Source organism: Adiantum capillus-veneris, chromosome 9, assembly GCF_014529385.1.
Source record: "Adiantum capillus-veneris isolate H3 chromosome 9, ASM1452938v2, whole genome shotgun sequence".
In the NCBI taxonomy this organism is placed as follows: domain Eukaryota; kingdom Viridiplantae; phylum Streptophyta; class Polypodiopsida; order Polypodiales; family Pteridaceae; genus Adiantum; species Adiantum capillus-veneris.
The window spans coordinates 70,331,711-70,343,838 of NC_140939.1; positions in this window are offsets into that span (position 1 = coordinate 70,331,711).

Sequence of the window (12,128 nt, forward strand, 5' to 3'; positions counted from 1 at the left end):
CTCAAGAAAAAAAAAGTAGCTTATCGAATAAGCCACTTCTTTAAAAAGTAGCATGTTGAAAAACCACTTGTTGAAAAAAGTAGCTTGTTGAAAAAAACCTTTGAAAAGGAAGAAAGGCTATCAAGATATGTAAAACTAACTTATCAAGATAAGTTAAGGGCCTTATCAAATTAAGCATAAAGGGAGGCATTCTCTACTCGTTAAACACTTTCCTTCTTATTTTGAAAGTGCAAGCTTAAGAGTGAGCTTGTGAAAGCCAAAGCTATTCCTCTTTCACACACCTCTCTCTCCAAGAGAATCCATGTCCATAACCATAATCAAATTTATCATTACCCTCTCCATCTAACGTTCAAGATTTTTATAGTTTGAATCTTTCTTAACCTCTCATTCTTCAAATACCAAATCCGTGGTCTTCAAGCGAAGTAAAGCGGGAAAGAGCTGGCTACATTAACACACTTCATCCTTACTCTTCCAAAGCAAGGAGAAGACCATATGATATACACACTAAGGTAAGGTTATATTGCTATTTCTCATTCTTGAAAGAGATTTACTTTCATGCTTACTTGAATTCATGCTTAAGCTCTCACAATTTTCATACGCAATCCTTTTTGCTTAGGAAGAATACCTAACTTTTATTTTGGTTGTACATGTGTAAGTTTTTGTTTAGTAATGTATAATATTTAATTTTCTTAAGAGAAAGTTGAGGTTTTGAAGGTTAAATTAGCATAATCAAAGGAAGTTATTTGAGAAAGAGGATTCCCCATAAGCATTCCCTCCCTTCTCTCTTGACAACTGAAAAATCTGAATCTCTAAGCCTCTCCTAACTATGTGAGTAATCCTCTCTACGATAGAAGAGGTAAGTATAAATCCCATCTTAAGAAGACTTTAGTAAGCATTTATACTCCCTTGCACGAGCATTTCTCACTACATGAACATATCGACTCTTAGGAACTTTGCATTTTACTTTTATACTATCATTCATTGAAAGGTTCTACTCTTACACAATCAAGGATCCACTCTTGCATAATCACTCAAAAGAAGTTTACGATTGTAATTGGTGCAGTCTAAAGTTCTATGTTTGCAATTCATGGACCACACTAAAGCAAAGATCATTCTAAAGAGCCTATGCATTGTTCTTTCAAGTTTGTATTCATTTAAATTTGTTTTGCAATTGCGATATAGGGGGGAATAAGGGGATAGCTTCACGGATGTCATGACCATATTGCTTGAACATAAAACTCTCATCACTTCCATGGAGATGCCATGTCGATGGCAAGTGATGTAAAGGAAATAATTGGAAATCGTCCAAGACAGGGGTTAACTTGAAATTTATGTCGAGACAAAATCTTAACTCCCAAGAGACTCGTTGTTTTCTTAAGGTCTTGTTTGAGTAAAGATTAAAATGAAATAGGAACTAAGGGATTATACCTCAAGGAAGCTAATTTAAATTTAAACTAAGATTAAAACTTTATCAAGAATATTTGACGTGGATAGCTCTAGCATAACATAGAAGAGTTAAGTGTGAAATTTGTCTTATATATTTGGAAAAAGATCGACGTAGGTGTTTACCTATGGGATGCAACGGGGAATGGTCCTTTTCGGCTAGAATTGATAATTGTTTGTCTATATTTTGAGCTCGCGTTCATTGAAGGCCCTCAAATTGGGATTGGATGGGAGTGTGTCCTAGCGGGTGGTGAGACTTGCGAATACATCTAGAAATCAACCTAGTTCGGGTAGACCTGATGTCGACGTGAATGGAGGAAGGAAAATGGATCCAAGTGGGATCGGATAAGGAAGGAAGATGTGATTAATTAAGGAGATCTTCTAATTGTTTGGTAAAAATGAACCTTGGAAATTCTAAAAACCTAAATGGGCTATCTCGCAATTGTCCTCATTAGTCGGACCTTTTCTCTGCTTCTTGGGATATTTATTTAAAAGGAACTTAAGGTAGATAAATTGTAATCCTTTCCCAAACAATGTAAGAAAAATCAAAATTGGAAGTTGTGTAAAGGCATCGCCTCCACACGTGGCGGAGGAGACAAGATACTCGAGTCCTGGGACGAGAGTATATGTGATTGCTTGAAATACAAAAAATGGTGGGAACAACCTGATAAATGCACACTTTCAAGGGTATGCAATAGTTGCATGTTGCTTTCCAATGCTTGAAATATATTCTTGGTTTGACATGTTTGGAATGTTGTTTTCTAGTATCATAGTACTACCTTGAAAGGGTGCATTTACCAAATGGTTAGGTGGGAGGGTGATCTTTGGAGAGTTAATTTATTGGCCAAAAAGTTGAACCCAATTTTATCTTTTCCATTAAGTTAAGTCGAAAATGGGAAAAGGGATTCCGATCTACGGAGCGGGAGGGAATGAGAAATTTGTGTCGTTAGTAAATACACTCCTCTTAGGGGAACGCACTGACAATTGTGCTCGGTCATAACCGGAGAAGAAGCGTCAGTGACCTTGAACCAAGGGTGAACTAAAGAACTCCCACCAGTTGACCCTACAAGGTTTAGTTTGAATTTAGTTTGATGACTTCGATTGGAAAGTTGGACTGGTAAGCAAAGGTGCTTCAGGGCTAAGGGATCCGTAAAAGAGAAAGTGAATATTATCACCCCCTTGAGTTGGAATTGAAGGGTAGGAGGAGTCCTATATTGGTGTCAATCTCAAGCGGGAGGGATGTCGGAGATCACGATGTATCCATTTGGAAATGGTACAACCGGTGGTCCCTGGGATGGCCGGATGGCCCTCACACATATACTCTCATATATATGGATGTACATAAACATAATCATATGCATTACAAACATAATCTCTTTTGCTCTCTCTCTCTCTCTCTCTCTCTCTCTCTCTCTCTCTCTCACACACACACACAATCCATCCATTAAGACCAATTTTGGTCCTCTATGGACATTGGTCGACATTTTTTCATAATGGGCCACTCCCTTCTCCACAAATTCCACATGTTCATTCATCATTTTCCTTATTACTTAATTCTTTCCAAGCATCCTCAATTGAATCAAATACTCAAGAAATCTAACACTATTGTCAACACCTGACGCATCATCATCACTTAGAACAAGGGGAAGACTCACACTAGCATTTTAAAACAAGTAGAAAAGGAAGTCATGAGCCCTTGAAATGAAGGGACTAGTTTACAAACTTTACAAAAAGGCTTTTTAGAAACCAAAAGTTCAAAATAAGTCCAAGGCTCTTAATTGAGGAGGCCCATTTACAAAGTAAACTAACAGTATTCCAAAAGTTGACGTTCTATATAGACAACTTTGTGTCGTAACTTCTATATAGCACTCTCTTCCAATTTCTTGCAACAACGTGAGAAGCCTTTTGACATTCATAATCAAACCACAAGTGATAGTGAAAAGCTCTCTTCTCCATAGCCATCTCTTTTCTCTCTCTCTCTCTCTCTCTCTCTCTCTCTCTCTCTCTCTCTCACGAGGGAAGCGAACCCTACCCTCCCCTCTCTCTGTCTCCCCCTAGGCGAGGGCATCCCTGTGGGGGGCATCAAGTGCAACCCCGCCCCTCGTCAACCCTGCCTATGGCTATTTCGCTCATGTCTAGGTATTTTGACACACTAGCCCTCCGACATCAACGGGCATAGCACCCATGCTTGTGTATTTGATGTATTTTGTCCTTGCCTGCATATTCTGTGAGATTGACAGCAAAACAGCTCATTGGCTCCACTCATTTTGACAGGCTTATAGGAGGTGGTTCACATAAGCTTGTTGGCCTCTCTTGAAGTGATTGGTTGCCGGTCTTCTTGAGCCATGATGCCATGTCCACCCCTAGGACACCAGCTCCCCGTCCAAGGAAGAGCTTTCTTGCTGTGGTAGTCACACCCAAGAAGGATCCTCTTGCCCATCAAGAAGCACAAATCTCAACCCTTGAGGCCCAGATTCACAAGCTCATGGCAGAAAGTGTGGCTCTCAAGCAACATTTTGTAGAAGCTTAAGAACGCACAAAAAAATTGAGAGTCAAGCCCTTCTTGCGAAAGCACAAGAAGTTGAAGCCTCCCTTACCGAGTCCGTCACAATGGTCCAAAAAGAAGTCCACAAAGCTACACATGGCATCACAAAGATGATCAACATAGAGCTACAATCAGCCCTTATGGAACATGAGTTGCGAGAATCCCTCAATCTTAAGGTTAGGATTGGGGGGCTCCCATCACCTTGGTGTACCGCCAAGGCCAAATAGGCGACTGCCACCTGGGCAATGCACCCTTACCCTCAAGGACAAAGAGGAGCGTCTAAAACTATTATGGCCATCACGCTTCCTCAAGGAAAAAACTTTTCAGATGCCAAGGAATTGATGACGAATCAATCCAAACTCAAAGTAAGCAAGCTTAAGAAGATGCACAATGCCCGCAAACAAGGTAAATAGGTAGTCTATCGAGAAAGATGAACTATCATCCAAGATTTTTGAACTCCTACGAAGATCGCGGGACAATCGGTTGAAGATACCCCTTAGGTTTCTCTCTCACACTTAACCCCTCCTTATTCTCGTTTTATGTTAGTTGGCTAAAGTATCCCCAAAAAATGATCCCCCAAAAGCTAGAATTTCTAATCTATACCCCACCCAACAGAGTTGTATCAATCATATGATGGAGCCACTTTGTAATGTTTTTCATTTGGTTTGGTCCCTTAGATCATATTTGACCTCCGAGGATGATAATCAATAAATCTGTCTGTCTGTCTGTCTTTGCAACCTTAGTTTCTCCTTTCTTCCTTCTTGGCCACCGCAAGCCCTGCGGGAAGGCATCAAGCCCAGCCTATCTTAACCTCATCCACATGAGCAAAGGCCCGCTGCCTCGCTAGAGACCTCACCACATTGTTGAGAAAAGGCAGGTTGCAGACGATGCACATGTTGCCCGCCAGAAACCTTACCACGCTATTGAGGTTGCACACGATGCATCCAAGCTCACATCCTTGTAGTCAATTGTCAAGCATAGTCAAGCTCCAAGCTCACATGCTCATTGTCGTATCACTGGGGACTTATTGGGTGTTGCGTGTGAGCCACTAAGGCTGCAAACACACAACCCATGATCGGAGAAGCTCGAGAAATCAAACGATGTGTCACTCACCTATGTCTTTCTATCTTCACAGGAATCTAGCGCTACTGTGAAGAGGGAGGCTGCCAACGCCGCTGTTCAACCACCTCGCCGCTGCCGATGCTGCCGCAAGGCTCTCTCTCTCTCTCTCTCTCTCTCTCTCTCTCTCTCTCTCTCTCTCTCTCGCGTGCATACACACATGCACGCACGCACACACACACTCATGAACACACAATGCAGAAGGAGATAGAGATGAGGCAAGAGCACTCTCTTTAGCATGCACCTCTCAGAATGAGGGATTTATGTCACAATGACCCTTTTACATGGGTTTGGCCCATTCACACATAGACGTCCATACTAGCTGGTCAAAGTAAAAATTAATGTCAATTGAGATATGTGGTGCACCTCTCATCGACGGTCACCCAATCACCTAAAGGACCGACAATCCCGTTCCCTGACTCAAAGCAATGTGATATTCATGGATGTTACCTGGGCCAACATCCAGTCTCATATTCGATTGGTGCTAACTTTACTGCATGAACCGTAAAAACATCATCACACGGGTCTCCGTCATCGGTAAACATGTTCCCCCTTCCTGATATAGATTCCATCCTTGGAAGCTAGTGAGGTGAATCTTGTTTGTCGAGGTGGTAGAGCATCTAGAATACATTGTCTGCACAACAAATTCACCATGAGAGTATGCAAGCGGGACTATATGGCAATAAAGCATGAGGGAAATATAAAGTACATGAGGAAATGAGTAATTGCAAAGAATTATGAAATACTACACGGCCATTAAGGACAAATAAATTGCAATTTGATGAAATTAATCAATCAAGAGCTTTGGGTTTATGGATGAATCTATCAATTAGGTAGGTATGACTAAGGTTAAAAACAACTACTCTAGTAGTAGCAAAGTTAGGAAGATTATCTAAATGCAAGAGTCCCCCCCAAGTGTGCCTTTCAGCTTTGATTAGCCAACTAACTCTCATAACTCCAAACAAGAGCTTGAATTTTTTACTTTAAACTTAATGGAAGTCTTTTTCATGTCTTTTTTTCTTTTTCTATTCAAAATTATTTGGTTGTGTGTTTATTTTGTATATCTGGGGCTTTTTTCTTTTCAAAGAAAAGCGCCCACACTGGGAACCTCGAGGGCTCTAGTACCATAGACAATACATGTGAGTGAAGTACCAAATCAGGCCGGGATTTCTCTTCCAGCTTGAGATATTACCTTTATGGTACTTTTCCTTTTTGCTTTCATTTCCTTTCTATTCTCACTAGAGTGTCGTTCATTGTTGAAGTGAGCAAGCTTCTCTATGCCTAAATGAATTCTAAGGTCTCAAACACCCATATAATTTTACCAGCTAGGACTAGTGGTCAAGTAAATGAGTTAACCTAAAGTCACGGCCTCCTAACTCCAAGGCTCATCCATAAGACTAAACTCTAGTTCATCAACCTAAGCAAAGACAAATTTATATAGCTATAATGGAAAATAACAAAACATAACTAAATTCACTTAATCAAACCACGAAAAACCTCAGTCAACAAGTATAAATATCCACCAGCATAAATCATGGAAAGTAGTACACCTGGAGGTATGGAGTTGCTTATTTCATCGAAGGAGATGGCCTCAGCCATGTTGATGGAGATCCATATAAGTTCTACACAACAATATCAAGCAACAAGGCACTATACCTCAAGGAGGCATGTCAGCATGAAAAGACCAAAACTCCTGGAAAAGACCAAAACTCGTGGAAAACAAGCTGAAACAAAATCTAGACCCCTATCCTACCTATCTTTTATCACTTATGGAATCTAGGGAAGTGGATATTATATAGACCGGGTGGCATCCTAAGGCTAGGCCTCTATCCTCATCATCTAGATAAACAAAATCATTGTCAATGAGACCAAAATCTTCCTGATATTCTTCATCATCTTCGTGTGCACATATGTTAATCAAGAACCTCTCTATGCATGGATACTCATCTTGTGCAAAAGAATAGGCATGTGCCACTGGAGAAACATTTGTTATTGAGTACGGTGACGTCTATAGACGTATTAGCCATTCTAACTCCTCAAAATTTTTCCCACACGCGAGTCTCTCTACCAAATCCCATTCACAAGAAAGTACAGGGTAGCACATGTGAAACACTTAAGAAAAACAAAAAGGGTACCTTTCATCAAAAATAGAAGCGCATGCCTCTAGTGAACTAGCCATCTCTGAGAACATAGATAGATTTGGTTAGGTCTCTAAAATATGAGGGTTGTTTCTTATGCTACTTGATGTGACATGGTATATTTGGACTATGTGTTGGGTCCAATAGGGTGCACTCTTGTTGCTAGTCGCTCTTGCTCATTTATTGTTTTATTTTGTTAGTATAAGTATAAAGCTATGTATATACAAGCCCTCAATTGAAGAGCTAGAAGATTCATTTGACTTCCTTGTTCCTAAGCTAGGTGGAAAAAATCATTCTTTCTTGAGTACCCAAACTAGCTCTGGAACGGGTGTGTAGCATTCCGTGATTTTCTCCTTTCCACGCTCTTCAAACATTTTGGAGTTAGATTTGGCCTACATGGATCTTTAGTAGGTGACAGGAGAGAACACAAGGTACATTTAGGTACCCAAATTTAATCATTTCCGTCATAGTAGCCTTGGTCTTCTAATAGTCTCTTAGGAATCCAACATAACATTTCCTTACATTTCTTGGGGCGAGTGGGGCATCTCTTACGAGGCTTCTGTTTTGAACCAGATTGAGCATCGAAAGTGGTTTTTGATGAAGCTTTAGGGACCCATTTGTATTTTACCCTTGAAAAATCATGATGAGTCTCGAATGCCTCATTCTTTGTTTCGGCCACGAAAGTTGAAGCTCTAACGGGTTGTGCCATAGTAGGGATAGATGTTTCAACCTCTTAAATATGCAATGTTCCATTCTGTGTTCCCTCAAGAGGCAATAACTTAGGGATAGTTGCTTGAGTGGCAGGATGAGAGTTTGTTTTTGTGTCGTGATACTCCCCGTTCCTCGATCAATAGTACACTTGGTTTCAGACTTTCACTTACATCCCAGGTTTATGTTGCCCTCCATAGCACCCGCAGGCATGACCAAAAAGCTTTGAGCCATTGTCCCGTTGTCATAACTGACAGGAGTGTGCAAGACTCCAAAGACAATAGTTTTCTTCTTGTTCATACCCTTGACTTGGATGGTCCTCTCGGATAAAGATGGCTTTCCTAACTGACACCACACTCTATAGGATAACATATTATGTTTAGCTCCTATCTCCAATAAAGCGTTATATAGCACTTTCCTATAGGATAACATATTATGTTTAGCTCCTATCTCCAATAAAGCGTTATATAGCACTTTCCCATAGGTGCTATTTAACTCAATGGGATATCGTAGAGGTGGATCAAAATCTTCCAAATAGTCCTCTGATTCAAATTAAAATGCATGTGTAACTCCAAGTTTTTCCTCTCGTTGGTGCCTAATATGTTGTTTTCGCTCTTGAGCCTTGGCTTGAGCTTGTATCTTTTTCAATTCTACTTGTGCCTTGGCTGCATTTTTCTTATGAATGGCACGTAGCTCCTCTTGGCCTAAAGGATCATAGTATCTTTTAAATTTACTCCCATTGAGGAATCCAATGGTTTCCACTCCATCAAGAGTTTCCACATGAATGGTACCTTGTGGGGAGATTTTGCATACTTCATAAGGTCCTTTTTCCCGCATATTTTATCTTCTTCTTCTCTTTACGCACTCCATACATAAGAACTTTATCCCCAACTTTGATATTCTTGTTCTTCAAATGACAATCAAACCATTTCTTTCGCCTATCCTTCTCCACAAGTGCATTTTGCACAGCCAATTGCCTCTCTTCATCTAACCGCTCAAGGATATATAAATGCTCAACTAAAGAGTTACCATCCCAACCTTCATGTGAAGCTACTCAAAGACTAGGAATGAAAAACTCCCAAGGCATAATTGCTTCTTGGCCATATACCATCTTGAGTGGCGTACAATTAATAGCCACTTTATACGCAGTACCATAAGCCCATAGAGCTGATGTTAGCTTCAAATCCCAATCTGTGCGATGAGCCTCTACCGTCTTGGTCAAGATAGAATTAAGGTCTTGAGTACTCTCAGCTTGGGCGGTGTCGACTTATGGTGGGATATCATGAAGCTTGTTGTGAGTTCCTTTATCACTTCATTTATAAAATGAGTGCCATTATCGCTCACAATTTCAAAGGGACAACCAAAGAGAAACTTAGCGGTTGACCTTGCATCAGTCTTGCGTGTCGCCTTAGCTTCTGTCCACTTTGTCACATAGTCATTCGCAACAATAATATATCAGGATTGGGTGTTACGTGCCGGATTAATTGGGTCTACAAAGTTCCCCCATTTTTCAAATGATTGGGTCACTTTAATAGGATGTAAGGGCATCCGATCCTTCCATTGTGTGGTCTTGTAAAATTGGCATTCATCACATCCCTTTGCAAAAAGTGATGCATCCTTGAATAATGTGGCCACCAATAGCCTGATTGCAAAAAACCTTCTTAGCAGTTAGTTGTCCTGAAAAATTTCCTCCGGCTATGCGCATGCGTGCTTCTTGCAATATGTACAAATACTAATCCTCACGAGCACATCGTCTAAGAATATTGTCATTCCATATCTTGTGGAGAGTACATGCAATTAGAGGATAAGGTTCACATTTCTTTAGTAGCTTTCAAGCTATATCCTTACAAAGCTCCTTGGGTGGAAAACCATTAACTAAAAAGTTTACAATCTTCTCACTCCATTCAGGCATGGTCTCGACTAGGAATAGGGAAGCATCGGGCAATTCATCATTGATTCCAGTGGGGGCTTCACCATTGGGTATACAAGATAAATGATCATCCATAACATTCCTTTTACCGGGTCTCACCACGACGATAAAATTAAACTTAAGAAGAATTAATAACCATCATGTAATTCTTCCCGTGGAACATGGTTTGTTTACTAGATACAACAACAGTGGATGATCCACATAAAAAACAAACTTATTGGCAAGATGGTAATAGCAAAAAAAAATTACTGCATAAATCATAGCTAAACCTTCACGCTTTGTAGTGGTGTAGTTCCTCTTAGCATCATTCAGTTGGCGACTTGCAAAGCTAATGGGATAGTCCAATTTATGTTCTCTTGGTTGAGCTAAAACACACCCAGTAGCAAAGTTTGACGCATCAATATACACATGGAAATTTCGTTCCAATTCGGAACTCGCAAGATTGGAGCACTTTTCAAGTCCCTTTTTAATAATTTATAGGAATGGTCACACTCTTCGGTCCAGTGAAACTTGATAAGAAGCTTGTACAATGGACGAGCTATCTCAACAAAATTTAAAATAAACCGTCAAAATAATAACCAACATGCCCTATGAATCTTTGGACTCCCTTATAGTTTGTAGGTGGTGGTAAATTAGCAAGGCTTTAATTTTTCTTTCATCTGTGGAAATCCCATTCTTGGACACATTATGCCCTAAAATGACTCCATGTTTAACCCAAAATTGGCATGTGAAAGGGTTCAATGAGATGCGATACAATCTGCACCTTTCAAACACTTTACGTAAACATGATAGATGTTCTTTCCACAAAGAATAAACACAAGGTCATCTAAAAAAGCTTCACAAAACTCCCTTAAATATTCCCTAAAAGCAGTGTTTATTAATCTTTGGAATGTAGCACGGGCATTAGTTAAGCCAAAAGCCATAACACGAAATGTGAACACTCCAAATTCAGTTATAAAAGCGGTTTTAGCTTGGTCCTCTAGCACAATCGTGATTTGATTGTAACTAGAGTACCCATCTAAAAAGCTATAAGCTTCCTTTCCTGCAACTGTCTCAAGCACATGCTCCAAGTATGGCAAGAGCTAATCGTCTCTCCTAGTGGCAGCATTAACCTTCTTGAGATCCACGCACACTTTGAGTTTCCCATTCTTTTTTGGCACAATAACTATTGGAGACACCCATTCTGAGTGCTCAATAGGGTATATGAATCCACATTTGGTAAGCTTTTTGAGTTCTTCATGAATAATCTTTGCATACTTAGGATTCATTGGGTAGGGTCTTTGTTGGACTAGTTTAGCAGTCCTAATCATTGGAATTGTATGTTGCACTATGAAAGGTGGAACGGCCTTTATTTCATGATATGTCCAAGAAAATATATCCTTGAATTCCTTGAGAATCTCCTTAAGTACATATTCCTTAGTCTTTGTCGGGTCTTGGGCAATGAAAACAGGTTTGGAGTCCTCACATGGGTCCGCTAACTCTATTTCTGTAACTATCACTGGACCATCATAGACTCCATTACTTCCATTAGTAGGTGTTCTTTGGGCCTTTATATACACAACCTTACGCTCCTCCGTGGTGTAGGATTTGAAATGATCAGGTGCAGGGTGTAAGTCCATGGGATCTTATTGTGTTGTGGACTGTGATTTTGCTTCAACTTCCCTTAGTTGTTGAGCTAACTCTTAGTTTTGGTATCTCCTTACAGTATGGCTCAATTTTGGCTTCTCTGTGGCCTCTAACTGTGCAATGTCAATGGCTTGTGGGTTGCACCACATGACACTTTGAAGGTATTCACCCCAATTATCTACCAACTTCCGATGAGCATCACATGCCCCCATATAATTGAGCCATTTTGCGGTAGATTTCTTTTCAATTATCCTAGCACGTACATTCCCTCGATATCATCGCCTCTTATATTTCTTACTCCTCTTGTCTGATTTTTTATTATGGCTGGTCTCTAGTGCAGAGTTGCTAGATGAATTGCTACTCGTGTCTTCTCCTCTCCATAATAGATTTTCATCTAGCGTACCGCTGGACCTTGAATGGTTTGTCCCCTCATTTGCACCAATATTTAACTCAGATTCTTCGTCCACAGAGTCAATTTTAACTAATGATTCCGACTCTAAATCGCGTGGGCTATAGTCTTCTGAGACTCTATTGGTTCCATTGTCAGTCAAGCCTTCATTTTGTAGGTCATCAGAAGCTATATGCATTGCTCCTATCATATTTAAAGGTACGACTTGTG